The following is a 24,444-nucleotide window of genomic DNA, read 5'->3' on the forward strand; positions in this document are numbered from 1 at the left end:
ATATAAATATATGCATAAATATATATAAACATATATATCCCCTAATACATTCAAAATATTTAACTAAAAGAAAATGTTTTAAGTTATTTCACGTTCCACCTGAATCCCTCCAGAAAATGTCAGATCAGATGACTGTTTCTTGAGTGTGTAAATGCCCAGGGGCCCTGAGCAAATCATTCCTTTCAGATTTTATCAAACAGAAAAGTGAGGCCTCAAGAAGCAAACCACATGGTCCCTCAGCCCAGGGTCTTGGCAGTTCCAGCCCTGACTCTGCAGGGCTCCTTTCTCCTGACTCCAGGGGTCCTAGCCCAACTTTGCAGGCAATGGCAGCCTTGTCCACTCACGCTTGCTGGATGGATATCTACCCAAAGGCATGCCATGATGGAACCCATGTTTTCAGAGGAGCTGTGTGCAATGAACAAAAGAGCAAATAAAAGACATGTGATTTTAGGTAATGATCAATGCAATGGAGGAAAAGTAGGCAGGATAAGGGAATAAAGAATCCTGGGCTCTTTTAGATGATGTGATCAGAGAGGGCATCTCTGCAATGACTCCAAGTCAGTATGTGGTGGATGAGAAAAATTGAGCCACATAAAAGGCAGGCAGGTGCAATCTGGACTGAGATGGAACTGGGCCTGCCATGCCCAGGACACAGGGTCAGCCAAGAAGGCAGCAGGTCCGTGAGTGGGAAGGAAGATAGCTGCAGCAGAAGTTGGAGATGTCTCAGGGCCTTGCAGTTCCCACAGGTGAGGTTATGAGGTCAGGCCTTCATGCCAGGTTCTCACCAAGACTCTGGTCATTGCCCTGGTTGCTGTCAGGGCACACCCCCTTGGCCCTAAAACTGTAGAATCACAGCTCATATTCATATTCTTCTTACCCATTTCTTAGCTGTTGCTTTGCAATTCTTAGAATAAAAGTAAAGTTGCAGGAAATTTCAGAGCATAAACGTAAGGGTGCATTTGGATAGTTGCAAAAATTCCCTAGCCAACGAACAGCAGACAGGGACCCACTTCATGAAACCTTCAGTGAGGGTCAGGTCCACATCCCCTTTGGCAGACAGTCCAACCTCAACTGGAGTTGCCGCCAGGGGTGTGATTTCCACAGGATTTCAGCACTGCTGATGCTCATGATTTCTCAACAGCTGCCATTATACAACATTTAGATGCAAAATGGACAATACATCAAAGTAGATGTTCTTGAAAATCCTATTAACTCCAAAGGGTTTGGGAAGGCTTGGAGGCTGACTCCTTTGGCACATTTGCAAGCGAGCTGTAATTTCGGTTTCGGTTCCCTTGGTGTGGGTGGATGCAGCTTTCCTGCATTCCCAATCTTTCGCTCAGCTCCAATGCCAGAGCACCTACACCTCACATCCTAAAAGCACTACGTGGGGCTGAGGTTGCCTAGAAACAGTTTCCTTTATTTACCCCAGAAAGACCAGTGTGCAGGTTCTCAATGGCACCTGACAATTAACCATGAAGCAATGCACCTAGACCCAGACTTTCTGGAGAATTCTATGGAAAGCCCATTGTGGGGAGGAAAAATGTGACAGCAAGTGGGGAAGGCTTGCATGTCTCTGGGCATGTGGGATTGAATGTCCCAAAGACTCCTTCTGCCCTGGTTTGTTTACTGTCTATAAATGGCAATATTGGTGTGAGTAGGGCCATTTGAGGATCAAGCATGATGATGGAGGCCCTGCCCCATTGGCTACAGAGAACGTCCAGGCCGGGATGAATGTGGTCATCATGGTTCCTACATGGCTCACGTCCCACTCCCATCAGCCTCCACCTTGCATCCTCTTCCACGCTGCATGACACATGAGATCTTGGAAACATTTGCTAGGTTTGCCCATAGTGAGGAGTCAGAATAAGATCCAAGCAACGGGGCCCTGTCTCCAAAGCAGAGTTCACAGTGCTGCAAAAGTGGGGGGGGTGTGGTGTTGGAGGGAGAACAAGGGGATCCCAAAGCAAAGTGTGGCCCTCTGTAGGTGGCCCTCCCACACCAGCCCAAATGCCACATTCTGTCTCCCCTCCGCTGCCTAAACTTGTAGGATGCCTGCCCCCACCATCATCTTCTGCTCTCCCCTGGCCGAGGCACCATGGTGTCTCTGCTCTTGCCCTTCTCAGCACACTCTTATCTCTAAGCTGGCAGCAGTGAATGTGGAGTCTGTCCTTCTGAAGGGTGGTGCCCAAGAAGGACAGCATCCCTCAGGCCTTGATTTCCACCACCAGCATCTACTGGCTCTGCCCTGTCTGAGCAGGAAGTGTGGCTCTCGCGTGAAAACATGCTGAGCACTCACTGAGGTGATGGGAGCAACTCCACCTGCCTTCAGCCCAGCAGGAAGAGTGAGGAAGGACTGCCTTTTACATTCTCAGGCAAAGGAGACCCCCAATGGTGCTTATTTGCAGAAATTAATATTTATCAGCATGGTTCATGGTGTTCATGGTGGAGAACTAGGGAGGCTTCCGCCCCCAAATGATCCATGTGTCACAATGACTTGTCCGTTGCTCGTGGAAGCTGAGTTGAGCTCCCAGAGGGTGCAGGAGGTTGTACCGGGACTTGGTTCAGGGCACTGAGAGGATCTGCCCGGCAATAAGGGCAGCCACTGGGGCCTCCTGACCCTCAGTCCTATTTTTGTGTGTTCCTTCATCCATTCCTTCCATTGCTGCTTCCCAGGGAAAAAGGCTCAGTTCTTGAGAGTACTAACACCCCCTGCCCTGGGTAGCCCTGAGCTGTCCCCCCGAGCAGTGGGATTCTGGGAGCCACCCAGGAGCAGCCTGTGAGCATAAGCCTAGCTGGTCTACTTCCTGCAGAGTGTGCACAGAGGCTCCTCTATCCTGCCCCCAGCCCACCCCTTGGCCCTGGGAATGGCTCAGCTCCTCTATCTTGCCCCCAGTCCATCCCTTGGCCCTGGGAATGGCTCAGCTCCTCTACCCTGCCCCCAGCCCACCCCTCGGCCCTGGGAATGTCTCACCGCTGGCAAGTTCCCACTCCTTCCAGTAATCACAGTCCCTGGGCAGTTACCCAACCCTCTGGCCCCCAGTTTCCTCTTCTATATAATGACAACCGTGGTGCGGTGCCCCTTGCTAAGGCTCTACCAGGATTAGCTACATGAGGCATGGCTGGCAGCTCAGCCAGGATGGTTACCTGCGGTTGTGTCTGTATCTCTGCATCCCCTAATCTGTGGACCCCTTGAGGCCACATCTCTGTCACCTGTTCATGACTGTCTCCCTAACATCCAGCGCAGAGCCTGGCACACGGTGCCTACTCACTTAGTGTCTGTAACAGCAGCTTAGTGCAACACAAACCCTCACTATCCCTCCTTGCCTGCTTTTCTCCTTGGCTGGTTCCTTCTCACCCTGCAAGTCGCCTCCTCAGAGAAATCTTCCCAGGACATCCATCTGTAGCTGCCCTCCCCAGTCAAGTCTCTCTCTGTCCCATCACCTAGTTTTATTGTCTTAATAACAGCACTTTCCACTAACGGCTACTTGTGCGGTTTATTGTTTCTCACTGGCATGGAACTCCAGGGACGGAGCTGGGCCCTGGTACTTAGAGCTGCAGAGAAAGCCACCCCTATTATTCCCAGCCACATGTGGAGCCCCTGCAGCTGTGGTTTGAGGACTGTGGGGTTGCTCCATGGGAAGTACAGTCAGCACGCTGAGCCTTGCACCAAGTATGCCTCACTGTTTGCTAAACTCTGATGCTAAGCTCAGAGCCAGCCAGGTCCCTCAGCTTCCAACCTGGCTGCTGCGGTAGCTTCGAGGGTCCTTGGCAGGTCCCCCAAGGAAACAGAGGCATTTCAGAATGGAGGAGACCGGAGGAGGCACATCTCAGCAAAAACTAACTTTTCCTGTGCACAGTCTCACCCCTCACCCAGGTCCTAAAATTGAGACAGGCTGTCAGGCTGGTTTCCTGTTTGAATGTGGCTTAGAGAGAAAAACAAACACCACTTACTTAGGCTATAGCTTACCTAACTTCTAGTCAACCAGCAACAAAGACCCAAGAAGGTATGAGCCACGAGCTCCTGCCTGGGGGAGTCAGGGACTTCCTCTGCCCATGTGCGGTTGGACTTACTTTATGGTGGCCTTTTCTTGCTTTTCATGCTAAAAGCCACACCCAGGGTGGAGATTTAAATGCGAATGTTACACGCGATGTATGAAGAAGGATGTAGAACCAGTGCACAAGTACTAGAGAAACCTCCTATCCATGCCCGGACGAAACCCTTCCCGAAAGAACCAGCCCACATGCTACCCTCCAGAACAGTCCGTCCTTTGCCCTTTTGCAGTGCTGGCTTCCCTTGTGCATAAGCTAAATGAAACTTTCTCTTTCCTGTAGGGTAATGTCCGGCGATCCACCTTGATTCCTACCCTGGGAGATTGCAAGAACCCAGGGCGCTGATAGCAATCCCTTCACTCATAGCTTTATTCTCTTCATCAGTCAGTGGAAGCTGAGTCAAACTGTGCTGACAAACATCCCCAACATCTCCAGGGCTTACCACAGTGAAGGGCATCCCTGTTTTACCGAGTGTACCACAGGGGTCAGTCGGGAGGACTGTGGTCCTCTTCACCCTCAGGGGCTCAGGCTGGGGAAGCTCTGTCTCCACGTGTGCGTCCACAATGATGAAGGCAGAAGGGAGCAAAGCAGGCACTGGCTATGAGGTGCCACCCAGAGGTGACACACATCATTTTTTCCTCCACGGTTCATCCCCTAGGACCCCCTCGACTCATTCCACATGGCCCTACCCAGCGACTCACCCAGAGGGGCTGAGAGTGCATCCCACCCAGTGCCCAGGGAGCAAGAATCCAGGCACATTTGGTAACAGCACAAATGACCACCACCCCTCCTGTGTCACTGTCTGTGCTGGGGAAATTGGAAAGGAACTAGTCTTATTAAGTACATGGGCCGGGCCAGGTGCCATGGCTCACGCCTGTAATCCCAACACTTTGGGAGGCCAAGGTGGACAGATCACCTGAGGTCAGGAGTTCGAGACCAGCCTGGCCAACATGATGAAATCATCTCTACTAAAAATACAAAAATTAGCCAGATGTGGTGGCGGGCACCTTTAATCTCAGCTACTCAGGAGGCTGAGGCAAGGGAATTACTTGAACCCGGGAGGTGGAGGTTGCAGTGAGCCGAGATCACGCCACTGCACTCCACCCTGGGTGATGGAGCGAGACTCTATCTCAAAACAAAGAGCATGTGCTAAGCCAGTGTTCCCTGTGCTGCACACATTTGCATTATTATTATTATCTCATGTGCCAGGAGAGGAAATCTGTCTGGAGAGGAAGGGCCTCAGCGAGGACCACGAGCGTGCAATCGGAACAGACAGAACCCAATACTGGAGGCTGGACCCCAGGGCCTTTGCTTTTGTAAGTTTTATTTTATTTTTTCGGGTGGGGTCTTATTCTGTCACCCAGGTTGGAGTACAGTGATGCAATCAAACTCACTGCAGCCTCCAACTCCTGGACTCAAGCAATCCTTTCTCCTCAGCCTCCTGAGTAGCCGGGACCAGAGGCAAATGCCACCACGCCTGGCTCATCTTTAATTTTTTGTAGAGGCGGGCGTTCTTGCTGTGTTGCCTGAGCCGGTATCGAACTCCTGGTCTCAAGTGATCATCCCACCTCAGCCTCCCAAATTGCTGTGATTACAGCATGCGCCACTGTGCCCAACTGGTCTTTGCTCTGGGCCGCAGGATACTGTCTTCTGGGTGCTGCAAGGCCAAGGCACTATGGCTCTCATCCTCCCTCTGCCTCCAGCTGTGCGGGACTCTGGGTTTGTGGCTGAACCTCTCTGAGCTTTACTTCTCCATTTGTGAGTCTGGGGACTTAATTCTTGCTCTGCTCATGACTTCAGGATTAAGCATGGGTGTTGTGAGCATCCATAATGCCTGCCCAGCAGGAAGTCTCCAGGGAAACTGCTTTCCTCACCAGACACCTGAGGGGTGCCCCATTCTGCAGGGGAGAGAAGGAGGCCGGGGCCAGCCTGCTTGGGGACCCCAGAGGAAATCCAAGCAGAACTGGTTCCTATCAAGAAAGGAGAAAGGATGCCAGTACTTCAGAAGGCTACGGTGGCGGACACACCTTTGAAAGTGTTTGATTCTGCCAAGCCAACAACCATTTACAATCACCGTCATTTCACAATGGAAAGGGCAATGTAAGGCCAAAGGAGTGGAAAAGGTCAGAACTTAGGAAAAACTCTAATTGAATAAGTATAGCTATACAAAAAATAACTCAAGTCTGTTTTCCTCATTTCGCTGCAAGTCAGGGCAAACATCAGCACAGACCAGCACCTGCCAATGAGAACCAAAAAGCAGTCTTACCATTGACTTTTAGAGGCGGGAGTTTTTTTGACCGCAGGCCAGGAGCTCCTCGCCAGCAACAAGGCCACCAGTGCCCAGCCACGAGCAACAACGAACTTAAGTGCAACAGTGGGAAGAATCAGGATTTACACAACTCCAGTTTTCATCTGGGAAATCACCTTAAGCCACTTACCCGCAACCCGCCACCCCCCCCCAACCCCACTCACCACATCACTGCTGCACCCTCCCTGCTCAGTTTTCTTCCTCCCCTCCCCGCTCCCCTCCCACGCTCCTTCCCTGCCCCTGTGAGAGCCAGGCCCTTGCCCTCTGTGACCTGGGGCTCCCTGCCTCCTGGAATTCTGGGGCTGGGAACATCTACAGCCTCCTCCAGGAAGTAATTGGACTTTTCTTTGAGACTGTCCCCAAGCTCCTTCTCCTTGTTTATCTGCTCTTGATTAAAAGGCCATAAAGAATTGATTTTACAAAGGCTTAATAATCAGGCACAGTGGACATGTATGTAATTGAATGACAGTTCCGGATCCATCTTTCACAGCAACTGTGGTCTCAGAGCTGCTGTGCCAAAGACAAAGTGGAGACAAATGAGCCCTTTTAGCGTGATGCTAATTACTGCCAAGTCCAGCCTCAGGGTTTTCTCTCCGGCTGGGCTTGGGCTGGTCCAGCAGGGGAAGGATTCATGACCCTGTAGTCAGAAAAAGGATCCGCCCACCTCGGCCTCCCAAAGTGCTGGGCCAGCTACCCAGGAGACTGAAGCAGGAGAATCGCTTGAACCTGGGAGGTGGAGGTTGCAGTGAGCCCAGATTGGACCACTGCTCTCCAGCCTGAGTGACAGAGTGAGACTTTGTCTCAAAAAAAAAAAAAAAAAAAAGGAGGCCGGGCACGGTGGTTCACACCTGTAATCCCAGCACTTTGGGAGGCCAAGGCAGGTAGATCACCTGAGGTCAGGAGTTCAAGATCAGCCTGACCAACATGGCGAAGTCCCATCTCTACTAAAAAAAACACAAAAACTAGTTGGGAGTGGTGGCAGGTGCCTGTAATCTCAGCTACTCATGAGGCTGAGGCAGGAGAATCGCTTGAACCTTGAAGGGAGAGGTTGCAGTGAGCTGAGATCACACCACTGCACTCCAGCCTGGGTGACAGAGTGAGACTCAGTCAAAAAAAAAAAAAAAAAAAGGAGCCAAGAGGGCTCCGAGCTTGTTACCGGGAACTGGGATGGGAGGCAGGGCTGGCCTCTTCATGATTCTGCTGAGTTTCCATTCAATCAAAGCAGGTACTGCCGATCCCCCAATTAGTCAGATGGCAAATGACGGAAGCCCAACTCAAACTGCTCAGATAGTCATAGGAAGACATTGCCTTATGCAAATAAAAAGAGGTGGATTCAAGCTTCAGGCAAGCTAGATCCAGGTGCTTAAAGATGCCATTGGGCATCCACCTCTCTCCACTTACAGCCTGCTCTTAGCTGACTTCACTCTTAGGAAGGCTTGCTCCAGGCTTACATCCTCAAGCCAAGCAACCCCAGTACCCAAACAGCTCCCACTTTCCACCACTAGCTCCAGGAAATGTGGACTTCGCTTGGATTGGGTGCCCAGCCTGGGGTATTTAACACTTACTAAGTTCCAGACACCATTTCAGGTTCTGGAGACACGAATATGAATAAGACCTGCCACCTTTACTCAAGGAGCTCACAGCTTTGCTGGAAAAACTGGGCAGTAAACAGACAACGTCTTGAGTAACCCTTGTACAATGCCATTCCCTGTGAGAGACTGAGGGCTTTAATATAGGGCACAGCTTTACAACAAAATTAAATTTTTCTTTTAATTGTGCCGTCCTCCAAGACTCTGGCCCAAATATCCTTCACCCAGCAGAGTGGTGAAGAGCCCAGAGCCCTGCGGTTTGACAGATCTGCATCTGAATACCAGCTCTGCCATTTAGGAGTTCTGGGAACTCAGAAAGCGAATTCATTCCTCTGTGCCTCTGTACAGTGAGGCTGATAAGAATGTCCATCTAATAAGGCTGTTCTGAGGATTCATTGAGATGATGCACACGAGGCACTGAATTCACTGCCAGCACACAATGAGAGCTGAACAAGTGGCCTTTGCTATTGTTTCTATTCCCCATTGGCTGTTGGACTAGTGATGGGGATTTTGATGCTGCACAGGTGAGCCCCAAAGGGGGGCTTCACCCAGGAAAGAATTCAACGGTAAGCCAGTGGTAGGGTAGAAGAAAACAGCTTTATAGAAGCAGCAGTGTTACAGCTCTTGGAATGAGACAGCCCAGTGACTTCCCCTGCAGAGCAGGGCTATCCGCAGGCAGTTTGCTAACAGCAGCAGCTCAGGCCAGTTCCGCAGTCAGATTTATACCCACTTTTAATTACATGTAGATTAAGGGGTGGTTTATGCAGAATTTCTAGGGTAGAGGTAATAACTTTTGGCTCCTTGCCACAGAAAGGGGTGGTAACGCCCGGGTGTTGCCATGGCAATGGTAAACTGACACAGCACTCTGGTGGGCGTGTCTGATGGGAAGCTGCTTCCGCCCCGTCCCTGTTTTAGCTAGTCCTCAATTTGGTCCGGGGTCTGAGCCCTGCCTGCAGAGTCAAGTCCCACCTCTGACCTCAGTTTGAAGCCCCGCTCCGTGGTGGGAAGGCTCTGCAGTGTTTTAACCCAGCACAGACAAAGGCCCACTTTGGAGGCAGGATTCCACCAGACAGACGTCTGGGACAGAAGTTGTCACTCAAGACAAAAGGGACTCTGATGTTACTTAGGGGTGGAAATTAGAAGTCTCAGTGCTGGGGAGGCAACCCAGGGTGGACACAGGAACTGGAGGTGAGGGGTGGTGCTGAAATGGGCCTCGAAACCAGATTCCAGCACCAGCACATGGAGTCCTGAACCAAGGGAGTGAGAGGGTGGCAGGAGGTGGATGGGACATGTTTGGGGTGGGGATGTCTTTTGGGAGAAAGAGTTCACAGGACGGGGGTCAGCCTCTTGAAGGGCTGGGAGTGCCAAGGCCACCCACATATCGCCAGGCGCAGCCCCTTAATAGCACATCACCCAGCAAGGACTCCAATCCCTAGGAGGGGGAAATGGGCCAGGAGCAGTAGCAGGCACTTCCAGGGACTCCACAGATGCCTAATGTACATACCTGCTGAGGACACCACTCTCTGTTAGAACATGGAATCAGAGCTTTGAGGGAGCCTGGCAGAGCTCCAGTTTTGCGTGGGTTATCCACTATCCTAAAATAATGTTTTCAACATACCTGTTTTCTGCCAACAGAACGGAATCCAACTTTCTTAGCCTGGTGTGCGAGGCCCTCCCTGTCTCTGGCTGCAACCTACAAACAGAACGCATGGCAGCTTCCTCAGCCACCCCAGCAATGGCCCTCACACATGTCACTGACAGGGAGGAGGAAGAGTCCCCAGACTTTACTTCCTCCAAGATCAGCAGATGTTTGCTGTTTTTTGTTTGTTTGTTTGTTTTTTCATTTTTAGAGAGATGGGGACTTGCTCTATGGTCCAAGCTAGAGTGCAGTGGCGCAATCATAGCTCACTGCAGCCTTGACCTCCCAGACTCAAGTGATCCTCCCACCTCAGCCTCCTGAGTAGCTGGGATGAGAGGCAAGTGCCACCGTGCCTGGCTTTTTTTTTTTTTTTTTTTTTTTTTTTTTTGTAGAGCTGAGGATCTCACTGTGTTGTCTAGGCTGGTCTCAAACTCCTGGGCTCAAGTGATCCTCCCACCTAGGACTTCCAAAAAATTCAAGTCTATTTTAATGCTCTTTAAATAGACTTGGAAAAACCAACCCCTGGGAAAACCAGGGGCTGAAAGCCCTGTCCTCAGCGGGACAGCCTCAGTGTTCTTACAGACCAGGTCCTTAAACATGTGGCTTCAAGGGTGCCTCCCTCTCCTCTCCAGGAATGACCTCCTCAATGTGCCTGTTCAGTATTCCATAAACAGAGAGCTTGGGATGCAAAAGCTGCCTTGGTTCCGCTGGGGAAAAAATGCCTTTGAGAATTTTATCAACAAGTACCGGAGACAGCCCCTTTATAAGAAGTATGCGGAACAGGCACCGCATTGTCTGAGAACAGGGCCCATGTGATGAGACCAGGGAAGCTCGGGGTACAGGCATCTCCACTGGGCACAGCTACCTGGACCACCTGAGGTCGTGGGACCTGGGGGACCAGGGAAATTACCCATCGTCTGTGCTAGGCTGAGCCAACCGCATCCTCCCATTTGAGAACTTGAGGCTGGAATCAATCCCTCGTCGGTCTTTCTTGTGCTTGAGCTGGGAGGGATGAAGGGCTGAGACAGTCATTTCCACCTTGAAGAAGGAGCAGAGAAGCCCAGACTGCAGTGACAGAAGATGGGAGACAGAGAAGGGAAGATGGAGACAGCGGCTGCTTTGCCAAGTCCCACCTGGGGAGGTTGGCTTTACGTCCAGCTCACAGGGTCCCCAAAATGCCCCTGTGTCCTTTTCCCAATTAAACCGGCCTGGGCAGGTTCTGTCCTCTGCCCCCAATTATCCCAAAAACGAATCCCAGCCACTTCCACAGCCTTCAGCAGATCCCTGGGAATACTCAACAAGACAGGAACTGAGCTTCTACCCCTTAAGCAATTCTGCAGTCTTTTCTTCATTGGCTGCCTCCCCAAAGACACCAAGTTTGACGCCACTTGGGCTGGACATGGTGCAAGGCCAAGGGAACCAAACCCAGCCCTCTGCCAGCGCAGAATGTGAGATGCTTAAGAAAATGTTCACGCCATGGGTGCTCCTGGCTCCTCGATGAGCACTGGACTGAGCTATTACCATATTTCACTGCCATTTACAGAGCACAGCTGTGTGTGCTTTAGTCTAATAAACAGCCATGGTTTGTTTTCTGGGCCAATATTTCTTTTGTATTTACTGGGCTTGGTTTTTGTATCTTGGTTTAAAAGATTGGCTCATGGGTCTGCCTTGTGTCCGTCACCTTATTTCTACTGAATTCCGCACTCCCGGCAGGGCAGCCCCTTCTTCATGAGTGTTCAGCGTGCATCCCCATACTGAAAGGAGAAGCCATTCTGACACCCCAGCCCCACTGTGGTTTTCTCCTCTGCCTCCACCTGGTTTCTGTATCTGCCAGGAGTCGCTTCTGCTGGGCACCCCGTTGGAAAGATAGCATTGCAGAGTGAAAAACTCGAGGCACCCCCATGCCCTGTGACTCACTACGAGACCATCACCTGTAGCTCACCATGTGATCCTGAACGTGTCACTTCCTCCCCTGGGCCCTGGTTTCATGGTGCACTGGAGGAAGGCACTGGCCCGCAGCTCCTCCTGCCTCCCGCAGGTTGGACCAGCTATGTGGCTGTCTCCCTGCACTCCTGCAGCTCCTCAGGGCTGGGCTTAGCAAGGGCACGTGCCTTTCCTGCAACTCGCCTGCAGCTCAGCTACAGATGCGCCCTCGTCAGTGCCTGGTTCAGGATGCAGCCAAGCCTCTCAGGCCAGGCGCAGCCTTTCCAGATGCACAACCCTGCTGGAGTCCTCAACTTTGTACAGCATCCACACATGCTGCCAAGGGTCTCCCAAGTATCTGTCATTTTCCTGCACTGGTGGGTCCCTGTGGGCTGTGCTTTACCTCCCAAGGCTTCTGCTGGGCCCTAGGACCTCTGTGTTCCAGATTGGAGTTGGGGAGCAAGAAGGTGTAAAGATTGGGATAGATAGGCACAGATGCTAAAAGCTATTTATTTTGTTCACTATATGGTAATTTTTAAATATCCTCATGAAGAGTTTGGCCCTCCTCCCTTTGCAAGGTGAGCTAACCCCCTCCCCATGTGTGGGCCAGCATAATGATCCTTATTCGGAGAATGTGATGAGAGTGATGCTGTATGGCTCATGCTGTATGTATGGGAGTAATGCTGCTCATAAAAAGCATAGCTTCTGCTGGGAGCCCTTTCTCTGGGATTGCTTACTCTGAGAGAAACCAGCTGCCAGGTCAAGGGGACACTCAAGCAGCTCAGAGACTAGAGTCATGAATGGAGACTTCCTTCCCACCAGCACCCAACACCAACTCGCCATGTGGGTAAGCCTCAGGTGGCTTTCCCCCTGAGCCTCAAGTGTATCTTCCAGCCTTAGGTGAGGGTTTATGTGACTGCAACCTCACAAGAAGCCCTGGGCCAGAACCCCATGGCCAAGCCACTGAATCCTTGACCCACAAACTCTTGACTCAGAAACGCTGATAATCAGTGTTCATTGTTCAACCCAGGTGCCCATCAACAATGGACTGGATAAGGAAAATATGGCACATTTACACCACGGAATACTACACAACCATCAAAAAGAATGAAATCATGTCCTTTGCAGCAACATGGATGCAACTGGAGACCGTTGTCTTAAGAGAACTAATGCAGGATCAGAAAACCAAATACCACATGTTCTCACTTATAAGTGGGAGCTAAATCGTGAGTACACATGGACATAAAGATGGGAACCATAGACACTAGGGACTACTAGAGAGGGGAAAGGAGGAGGGAGAGCATGGGCTGAAAAACACCTATTGGGTACTATACTCACTACCTGGGTGACGGGATCATTTGTCAGAAAGAGAAAGAAAAAGCCAAAAAAGAGTAAGAAATAAATATTGATTGTTGTTTTAAGTCATTAACTTTGGGTGATGCATTATACAGCAAAGGATGACTAATACAACCCAAGTCCCCCCAGAAGCTAAGTCTGTGTCACGCGTTTCTCTCTGTGCATGGAAGAAGCAGGAGAGTCCTTCTATGATTGCTGAGTTGCCTTTAGTAAGATACTGAGCAGGTGAGTCTTCACTGCATTGCTGTCCAGCAACCTCACATTTTGCCCAACTCTCATGCATGTGGTTCAGATGCATACATGCATCTATAGCCTTTAGCTGAACAAGATCTCATACGGCCTGAGTAGCCACCACTGTCCAGGGCTGGTCCGGGAACCACTCACTTTAGGAGGAGCATGGCTGAGCCCAGAAAAGCTCCTGTCACCAGGTCTACAAATGCCAACACTGAGGCAGCCTCAAGCGTCATGTTGTGAAAAATATTTCCCTATAACACAGGACCAGAAGTCCAGCTCCAACCTGTGCTCTGAGAACCACAGTAGGAGCATGATGCTGGCAGTCAGAGGTCTTTGCTAATGCAGCCTGCTGGCTTCTCCAAGGCATGTCTGGACCAAGGTGTATGAGGTTGCATCATTCTCTCCTGACACAGGCTCTGGATGCCAAGAGCTTGGGGAGAGTGAGAGGGATCACGTTTGTGCTAAGCCAGGCCTCCAACCAAGAGTGCTGGAGGCAGCCCAGCCTCTCTCGTCCTCGTGGGCAATGACAGATCCATCATCAAAGCTCTAAGCATGGAGCCCGGTGCTGCCAGGGATGCCTGCCAGCTCTCGATGTGCCCTTATGGGCCTCGCATTATAAAGGGACAGACATTCAAGTCAATCCAGTTTAGCAAACATTGTCTGACCATCTACTGCCTGTGGGGCACAGGAGTAGTGGCTAGAGGAAAGAGGAAGCCAGTGCAGCTCCTGCCTCCAAAAGCTGCACTCTCTAGCAAGTGAAGAAATACAGGATCACTCAGGCAAAATGTGGACAAAGCTGGAGCTTTTTTTTTTTTAGTATTGGCTATCTCTGCCTCTTCTGAGACCCTAAGAATTGTGAACATTAAGAGAAGTTCTGTCAAAGGGTCTATCTTTGACATGGACTTTGAAGAGATCATAAAGAAAGGCTTTGGCCAGGTGCGGTGGCTCATGTCTATAATCCCAGCACTTTGGGAGGCTGAGGTGGAAGGATTGCTTGAGGCTAGCAATGGATCCACAATGTAGGAAAATTTGAGACCAGCCTGGGCAACATAATAAGACCCCCATCTCTACAAAAAACAATTACAAATTAGCCAGGCATGGTGCTGCACGCCTGTAGTCCCAGCTACTCAGGAGGCTGAGGCAGGAGAATTACTTGAGCCCAAGTGTTTGAGGCTGCAGTGAGCTAGGAGCTAGGAGCACTACTGTACTCCAGTCTGAGCAACAGAGCAAGACCCTGTTTCTCAAGGAAAGAGAGAGAACAAGAGAAAGAGAAAGAAGAAAGGAAGGAAGGAAAGAAGGAAGGAAGGAAGGAGGGAAGGAAGGAAGGAAGGAAGGAAGGAAGGAAGGAAGGAAGGAAGAAAGGAAGAAAGGAAGAAAGGAAGAAAGGAAGAAAGGAAGAAAGGAAGAAAGGAAGAAAGGAAGAAAGAAAGAAAGAAAGAAAGGAAGAAAGAAAGAAAGGAAGGAAAAAGGAAGGAAGGAAGGAAGGAAGGAAGGAAGGAAGGAAGGAAGGAAGGAATGGAGGAGATAAGGAAGGAAGGAAAAGAAAGAGAGAAAAGAAGGAAGGAAAGAAGGAAGGAAAAGAGAGAGAAAGAAAGAGAAAAAGAAGAGAGAAAAGAAAGAAAGAAAGAGAGAGAGAAAGGCGCAATAGTGCAAAGAAGATGTCATCATGGAGGTGATATCATGGAGGTACAGGAGATCAGGGTGTGCTCAGGGACTGTGGCCATGACTCTATCATGCCAGTAGATTATTCAGGTTAGCTAATGCCAATGTTGCATAACAAACAACTCCTAACAGTAGCAGCCTACAACAATGAGGATTCGTTTCTTTGCTCACAGGTTGTCTGGTTGCTAAGATGTCTCTATGCTAGACTGCTGGTCAAAGTAAGGTCTGCTGGCATGTCTTTCATTTCAGGACTCAGTCTGGAGGAGCAGTATTTACCTGAAGCACATTCTTCTCCAAGTGCAAGGCAAGAGGGCAAGAGTCCAGGTTCAACTACATTGAAAGCCTCTGGCTGGATGTGACATACATATCTGCATACATTCCATTGGTTGCAGCAAGTCACGTAGCTCAGACTAAAGTCAGTAGGGCAGGGAAGTACTCTCTGCTTACAGTGAGCCAGGGAAAGGGTGGGGAGGGAAGAAAAAACAGTGAACAAATAATACAATACAATACAATACAATACAATACAATACAATACAATACAATACAATACAATACAATAGATGGTGACAGAGAAGTCATAGGATGTAAGACTGAAAACACACACTAGGTCTCCTGTGGGAGAGACCAGAAGGTTGTTCACAATTTCTCTTTTCCTTTGGGCACAAAACTAGGTATTTCCCAGTCTCCTTTGCCATTAGTGTCTGAGTTCTGGACAATGGAGTATAGCAGAAGTGATGGACTCTGCTTGCAGGCCCAGCCTGCTACAACTTTCCAGTTGACCCTCCACTGTCTCCTTGTCTGCTGGGTAGATATACAAACCCATCAGAGGAACCTGTGGCCCAAGGTGATGGCAGAGCCACAATGTGGAAGGAGGCTGGGTCCCTGAGTCACTGCCTGGAAGATCCACCTGGAAGATCTACTTGACCCACATTAGTCTGTTTCAGGAGTTGTAAGTAAACTTGTATTGTGCTAAGCTACAAGGATTTGGGGGTTATTTGTTACAGCAGTTAATCTACCTTACTATTCCCCTATGTCACAGACGCCCTTGGTGTGGCGCTAAGTGAAACACACTGAGAAACGAAGTCAAGCAGGCTTGGATTGAAGTATCAGCACCAGTACTGTTTAGCAGGATGACCTTGAACAAACTGCTTTACCTCTCTAGGTCTTAGTTTTTCATTTTTAAATGGGATTCACAGTTCCTGCCTTAAAATATATACATATATATCAGTGACAAACTCTGTTACTCAAACAGGCGGGGTATCTTGCTGAGCCCTGGCAGAGCTGCACTATTGATCCAGGAGCTTACAAGAGGCTTTTGAGAGGCGGCAGCATGGTGTATCAAGGCTTCAGTCTTCCTGGGGCTCGCTCTACTGGGGGCAGGGAAGTGGGTGGGGAGCAGGATGGCCCTCCATGGGGCAGGCCTGGGGAGACCCCAGCTGCAAGGTAGGTGGGACCCTCTGCTTTGCCAGGGGTTGCTCCACACATCAGCTAGAATCTTGCAGAAAAGGGGCTGGTGATTCTCACCTCTTAGCCTGCCACCTGCCTCTGACTCCCCAGACCTCCCCCCACCAAACCTGCAGAGGCCCTCTGCACCCCAAATGCTGAGGCTCAAGCTTAGCCAGGTAGACAGATGATCTCCTAGAGTAAGATGAGCAGAGGGGGCTGGAAGGGCTTTGGGGGCCTCAGGACAAACACCAATGCAAAGGCCTGCCGCAGCCTTGAGTCTGGGTGGCCAGGCGTTACTTAGATTTTATTATTTTAGTGGGATTTGCTGCTGCTGCTGTTGTTGTTTGTAGAGACAGGGGTCTTGCTATGTTGCCCAGGCTGGTCCTGAACTCCTAGCCTCAAGCAATCCTTCTGCCTCAGTCTCCCAAAGTGCTGGACTTAACAGGCGTGAGCTACCGTACCCAGTCTAGTTTTGTTCTGTTCTGTTTTTTTTTTTCTTTTCTTTTTTTTCTGAAAGACACAGAGGAAGAGAGCATAGACAGGAGATTTTAAACTCCGAGCTCTGCCACTTGCTTGCTGTGGGACTTTCAGCAAGCTGCTTACACTTCTGTCCCTCAGTTTCCTCAACTGCAAAATTAAGTCAATTGCAGTTACCTCCGTGTGGTGTTTTGTTCTTTTTTTTTTTTCGTGAGAATGACATGAGTTAATATTTGTAAAGTACATAAAGCTATGCCTGGGACGGATGAAGGGCTATGTCAGTGTTTGTTCAATGAATAAAGCAGACAAGAGAATGAGACAGAGGGAGAGACAAGCAATGAGAGGGGAAGGTGGGGAGACTCAAGACAGAGAGAAAGGGACAGCAGTCAGATGGCACAGATAGGGAGGCCACCAGGTTCACAGACAGACAGGAACAGACAAGCAGGAAGGAGGGGGCAAAAGCAAAAGCCTTTAAAATTAGAGAAAGACCCAGTGAAAAAGAAAAAGAGAGGCCAAAATCACAAAAATCCAATTAGAATGGAACACAAACAGCATTCTCATTTAATTGCAAACTGCCAGTTCACCAGGTGGTCTTCTGAAGGCATCTCAGGTCAAAAACAAGCACCCATCCCTGATAAAGCCATTTGCCTACACTCCCTGAACAGAGGGAACAGTGGCCACCCTCTGACAATGGTCCAGCTGTGAAAGCCCAGAAACCCCAAGCCGTTTTTGCAGCAAGTGTGCACAGGAAAATGGCAGGTCCCACATGTCCCCTGGCACTAGACACTCAGATCCTATCTCCTCCCAGGGCATCCTGATTCTACCCTTGGCCCAGACCCTCAACCTATCAAAAGTCCCTAGGACGAGGCTTGACACAAATTAAGAATTTTATTGAAATTTTTATTTCCCAGTGCAGCCAAGCTGACAACTTCTCTCTCAAGTTTCAGCCTAATGTGATTTCAAATGGCAGCCTTATACACCTCTGAAAAACGGTGTTTATAATCAAAGCACCAGCAGCTCCTTAACTGTAGGGGCACTCCTGGGCTCAGCAGTAATGACATTAGCATGTTTAGAGCTGTCAGAAGCAATGTCACTAATCTGCGTCTAGGAGGGCAGAGGCAATGATAAATGAATGGCGTCTCTCGCCATAACGGGTGTCCCTGGTCCACGAGCTGCCTGCCTGGCAAACAGCTATGACTCAGTCCCTGCTGAGCAGAACACTAGCCCTCTCCCTGGGGTCTGGGTCTGCCTGCTGGGCTTGGACAATCACAGTACCCAGGGAGAGAAGGAGTGAATCAGAAGCACCGTGGCGATGTGGAAAACACTGCAGCTAAGAAACATGGCAGCACTTGGTGAGAAAGAAAATGGCCTGCCTCTACCCACAGAAACAATAGATCCCAAGCCCCAAGCTGACTGCCAACACCTGCTTTCCCATATCACACTCAATCTTTTTTTTTTTTTTTTTTTTTTTGGGGTTTTGTTTTTTCTCCCAAAGTGGGGTGAGGCCAGCCAATTCGGGGTATTGCAATTTTTTTTTTTTTTTTTTTTTGAGACAGAATCTTGCTCTGTTGCCCAGGCTGGAGTGCAGTGGCATGATCTGGGCTCACTGCAATCTCTGCCTCCCGGGCTTAAGTGATTCTCCTGCCTCAGCCTGCTGAGCAGCTGGGACTACAGGCGCCCGCCACCATGCCCAGCTAATTTTTGTAGGTTTAGTAGAGACGGGTTTCATCATATTGATCAGGCTGGTCTTGAACTTCTGACCTCAGGTGATCCACCTGACTTGGCCTCTCAAAGTTCTGGGATTATAGGCGTGAGCCACCATGCCTGGCCACATATTCGCTCTTGACTTCATCTTATAAATCATGGAACACATAGGCAGATGTACAGCTCCATTTTCCAGCACGTAAAATGAGGGCAGGACAATCCAATTCGTGGGAGTGTCACAGGGACGCTGGGGAATGACCGATTACAGTGATGCAGATGGCTCAGAGGGTGGCACACGGCAAGCCCTCAGCAGGTGTGACCTGCTGTCATCTGGCTGCTATCATCCTTCATCACTTTTATTAGCTTCTGTTAATATCATAATAAAATTAAGTGACATGGCATGTTCTCCCATGCGGACTGAATTCCCCAGGGCCTGAGTCCATTCCAGCTTTTGTCTCTGACCCCAGACGCAACTAGAAATGCACTCAAAATGTTTATCTCCCCAGCACATCCACCAGAACAAACATCAGTGTGCTGTCCCTGAGGGACCAAAACAGACATCCCCAGAGCCTCTGCCCCGTGTCTCACCTGCAACTGGGGCTAAACAGTCATCGTTGCAATGAATCAGCACAGGACTTTGACTATGGAACCATCAGCATCCCCATTTCACGGAGGAGAAACCACAGGATCAGAAAGATTCAGCAGGAGAAGAGGCGGGAGGCTGACCTGGGTCTGGAAGTCAGGAAGTCTGAGTCTTCACACTTCACTCCCATGCCTGGCCTTCCATGCCCTTCCCACAACTCACAAGATGCTTCTGCAGGCAACCCCGGACTCCCTTGGAAACCGAAGGGCCACCACACGGCACGCATTTCCGTGTTGGATGGAGTTTGTGGGGAAAAGATAAATTAGCAAGAGTGGGGGAAGAAAAACAACTTCCTGAGGAGAGAGCAGTAGTGCTCAGTTTTCTGGGAACACACACACGCGGACTCAGAGAAACACACACAGCACAAGCACACATACACAACATGAGCACACACAAGGACACACCCACACAGATGTGAGTGCACATAGCATCCATACAGCCATGAGCACACATAGAATACACACAAAAAACCCCACAGATACAAGTGCACACACACACACACATGCACACACACAGGCACACCTGTCTGTCAGCTCCTGGCACGAAGCTAACACAGGCTCACACAGAATCACAGGCACACACACACACGCGCACACACACCCACATGCTCCAGTCATCCTGAACCCCAGCATAGAAGCGTTAGGCCCTTGGGCACAGCATTCCTAGAGGAAGCAGAACTTGCCCAGAGCTCACTCCCACAACTCCTCCCTCCCTCCCCACCCGCTGTTCCCCTGCTTCAGACCTGGGCAACCCCTAAGTTCTCTGTGGGTTCTTAAGCCTCCTTACTTCTGTCAGCTGCAGTCCCCGGCCTGTAGGGTGGCACCCAGGGAACAGCCATCCACCCCAACTGGAGAGGATGGAAATCTACCCTAGGGCCAGCCCGGCTCCTAGAACAGCCCTTGGGGCAGGTGCTCCCTGAAGCCCGTGGGACTCTGTTTCCTTGGCTTCTCTCCCTGCCTCTCCCTTGGCCTTTCTGTAGAATTTCACAGACAAACTCATCAGTGTCCAGCCACTGATATGCAGGAAACAGGCAAATACCTGTTTTCAAAAAGGGAAGCCGTGCTCAGGAGCCTGAACACAGGAGGCCCGAGACAGGGCTTGTGTGGCATGGGCCTGAAGCCAGAGGTGAGGGAGATTAGGAAATTCTTTCCCACATCAGGGGAAGGATGCTGTTGAAATGGGAGGCCCAGGGCATCTCTGCAGGGCACAGACTGGACGTATGCCCAGAGAGGCTCAGGTCCGTGAGTCTGGAACATCCTCCTCCTCCTCCTCCCCAAGGACAGGGGAGCAGGTCTGGGGCAGGCCCTTTGGTTGGAGGATGGGGAAATGAGCTGTAGGTGTGCCCCTTTGACCCTCTGATCCATCTTCCTGTGCCTCACCGTCTGACCACCAACACTAGGATCACATAGTTCATGCAGGTTCTCGGAAGTTCATTCCTACACTCTTGACCGTGAACAACAGCCTCCTCCTTCCTCGACCCCAGGAGCCCAGAGTTTCACCTGCCCAGAATGTGTCAATCACTCATTCATTCAGCAAACATCGTGGATCAGCCGGGCCCTGGGCACCCTGGTGCTGAGATGAAAGGCCGGCCTCCACCGCGGGGACACACTCTGGAGAGAGAGATAAGACTCCACCAGCCACTCCACATATGGCTGGAAGATCTGTATTTTAAGAGAAATGTGAACCAGAACTTGCTTAACCCCAAGGGTAGAATTTCAAACACGGAATTGGAGGCATCGGTGAGCAAGATATCATGCACACGGCATCATGCAGCCTGCTTTCTAAGCGCAAGGGGAAGGGGAAAAGGTGTTCCTGCCACACTCTGGGCCCCCACTGACTTGCTCTGGCCTGGCATGGTGAACTGAGGACCAGTCACTGCCCTCAGGACAGCAGGGTCCTCTGCCTTTCCCTCACAGAGTGGCCTGGCCTGCCTCATGCTTCCTGCAGAACTGGAGGCTGATGGACTCCAGACCCAGCACTTCTGCTGTAGCTTCAGCCATTCTCCCAGCTCCTCCGCATCTGGAGGTCGTGGGTAGCCCTGTGAGGATGTGGGCTTGGGAGCCAGCTAGGCTTGGGTTCAAATCCTGCCTCAGTTCCTCTGTTCTCTGAGTGGGAATCCTCACCTACAGTGGGGGAGCTGGTAGTATTCCTGCAGGGCTGCTGGGATGAAGCACAGGTGCAGGCAGACGCCTTGCTCAACACCTCAGGAGGCCCCTCCCATCTGCAGAGCCCCCAGGGGAGGGCATGTGGCCCAACACAACCAGGCTGGAGATGCAGGGAAGGCGGGGATGGGGAGGCCCCAAGAACCCCCTGCAGACAGGAGGCTCCGCCCTGAGACTGCTTTCTCCTGCCAAGCCCCGGCAATTACTCAAGTGCAACAAGCGTTCATGGTAATGAAGTTGGATGACTCTGAGTCCATTTAATGATATTTAATTATGCACCGCTTTCAACTGACAGGCTGAGGGAGATCTACACCCAGCTCCTGACCCTGGGCAGGCCACACTCACACATAGGTCTCGTGCAGACTTTAGGACTGTTTATTGGAGACTGTGCTTTTGCCTGGAGAAAAATGATTCAGAACACAGAGAGCTGGAGAGCCTCCAGGCACAGCACTCAGGCACCTTCCAGAGGAACCTGAGAAGGGTCTCTAGGCCTGGCCTCCTAATTCAGCAATATCTCCTGGGCACCTACTACAGGCCAGACGTTGTGCCAAGCTCTGGGAATAAAGCCATACACGAGACAGTTGTGCAGTAAAACCTCCACCCATGGGGTTTCCAGCAATGTCCAGATGGAAACAGGAGAAGGGAGGGCACAGGAGAAGGGAGGGTTTTGGAGTGGAGAATAAATGGGGGCAGGCTCCAGAGGCCTGTGTGCTTTGAGGCCTCTGTCAGAGACCCCCTTCTCCCCAAGCGCTGTGCACCTCCCACCCACACTTGTCTGGGTGCCGCCTGTCCCAGCACCTGGGCTCCGGACAATGGAAGCTTAGCTCGTTCTCCAAGTTGACTTCTCAAGGTCTGCATCCAGGAACTACTAGAGGTGTAAAGATTAGCCTTACCACAGCGCACAGATCTGTGCACACTCGGCCAAGCTGTTAGTGGGATAAAGCACTGAAGACCCCACAAGTTCCCTTCAGGAGGAAGACCCCAATCCCACTGCCCAGACAGAACTTCATCATGCCATGCCCGAGTTCCAGCCTTCCTGAGATTTATTGTTATAATCCATTTTTCCATTGTTCTTCATGAGAAAGGAAAGGAAGAAGGTGGGAAAGAAAGAAGAAAGGAAGGGAAAAGCAAGGAAAGGAAGAAGAAAGAAGGGAGGGGTGGTGGGAGGGAAGCAGGGAGCCGAGATGGAGACAGAGGCTGTGGGCGCCTGTAGATCAGCCTTGTGCAGGCTTCTGCTCTTCTTGGAGGATGGCAGCGATTCTCTCTGTATTTAGGAAACTGTGAGTTTGGCCTCCTCCAGCTCCCTGATGCTTGCGGCTGTTTTCCAAGCCGGTGTTAAGGGACTGAGGACAGGCTGTGCCCTCCACTGATGGGACTTGCTGGACGACATCAAGACATAAATTCCTCTCTCCACAGGCAGAGGTATCGGCATCCACTTAGTCAATCTAATTGAAAATGCATCTGCAATTCCTGTTTTGTTTGGTTTTGTTTTTAAGGATTGCTTTCCCTCGCCTATCCATCTCCAAGCCTGAGGTAGCCTTCTGTAATTGTACCTGAGCCCATCCGCCAGAATGATGAAATGCCTGGAGTGTCCCCTGCCAATAGTGATATGATTTACCCCCCACCACAGAATTTTCCCCAGTGGAGGCAACACAGCCAGGCTCACTGTCATCCGCGATTCCTTGGGGAAGACGGTTTCTAAAACAAGATGACTGTGTTCTCCCCAAAAGACACCAGGTTTCTAGAACACTTGCATGGACAGAACAGAGGACAAAGCCAACCCCTGCAGTTGCTGGGGACAACTGAGAAGGCTGCTGGGCATCTGTGCTCAGACATCAGGGCACGCCCCAGTCAGAGGGGCCTCCTGAGGCTGAAGAGGACCTCGTGCACAGAAGGGCCATCCTCCGCCGGCCCCATAGAGCAGGAGCTTCTTCAAGGTGCCTGTAAACCATAAAGCAACTAAGATAGGTCTCAGTCAACTCAGAGTGTATTCTGCTGAGGTTGAGGACACACCCAGGAAAAAAAGATGCAAGTAGGATCTGTGGCCTGTGCTTTTTCCAAAGAGGGTTTGGAGGACTTCGATCTTTAAAGGGGAAAGAGCAGCAGGAGGGGAAGGAGGAAAGAAAGAAAAAGGACTGGTAGGTAGTGAGGGGAGTTGTCACGTGCCTCTGAGGCTTTGATTAGTGCTCACTGAGTCCACTTGTTGCAGCGGCAGGAAGGTAGAGGATCAGTCAATTATGCATTCATTTTGTGCTCAGTAAATCTGCACCTTACATAAAGTAAAATAAGGTAAAGCGTGGAGCAGGAGAAGAAGCCAGACGCATTCGTCTCAGGGTGGGTGGAGGAATGTCACAGCCCGTCTTTGTCCCATAGCTGTGAAGGTGAGCCGGTCATTGACGTTGTCAGGGTGAGATTCCACAGAACTCATTTGAGGGCTAGTTTAGAGGGTGCGTATGGATTCTGGAAGGTCTGGGGGCCCACAAGGAATTTTCTTGTGAGTAATCTGTGAGGGAAGCCACCTGGGGAGACGTGTGGCCTTCCATCACTGCAGCTGTCTCTTCAGAGAAAAAAAAAAAGGACTCAGTTCCCAAGCTTCCCTTTGCCCTTGGCATAGCGAGTCTGGGACCCTGAGATCGGATTTTCCTTTCACATGCCTGTCCCTTGAGCCCCACACTCATCCCCCAGCATTCTGCAAACTTCCCCAGGCCAGACCCTGCAGTAAGGACTTGGATCCAAGCAGGCGGTGTAGACGGTGATCCTGGGAAACACCCACGTGGGAGGAAAGGGACAGCAGCCACGACAGGTGTGACAATGAGCAGGCTGCTGCTGAGGGCATACTGGGGAGGTGGGCAGGGCAGGCCTTAGGCTGTCTCCCCAGGGGCAGGAGGACTGGAGGACACATGGACCTGCTCTGGTCCATCCTTGGCTCCTGGGGACATGGAGTCACCAAAACTCCTGGGCTGCCCCACACAGACCAAGCCCACTCTTGTTCCAAAGGAGGCCCTTGGGAGAGAGGGCCACAGTGGGCATGGGAATGACGGGTGCCAAGCAGATGTGGGCGTGGTGGGGACAGGGTCTGCAGTGTGCTGAGTGCTTGACCCTGGGGTTACAATGAGTCACACAGTCTCTGCTCTCAAGGAGCTCCTAGTAGGCACAAGGGAAAAAAGGACAGGAGACACAGCCCCTGAGAGGCTCTCATGGACTCCTACAGCAGCACTGGTAACCACACAGCCTGGCCTGGAAGTCCACCT

Source organism: Rhinopithecus bieti, unplaced genomic scaffold, assembly GCF_001698545.2.
Source record: "Rhinopithecus bieti isolate Rb0 unplaced genomic scaffold, ASM169854v2 scaffold_7509, whole genome shotgun sequence".
NCBI lineage: Eukaryota > Metazoa > Chordata > Mammalia > Primates > Cercopithecidae > Rhinopithecus > Rhinopithecus bieti.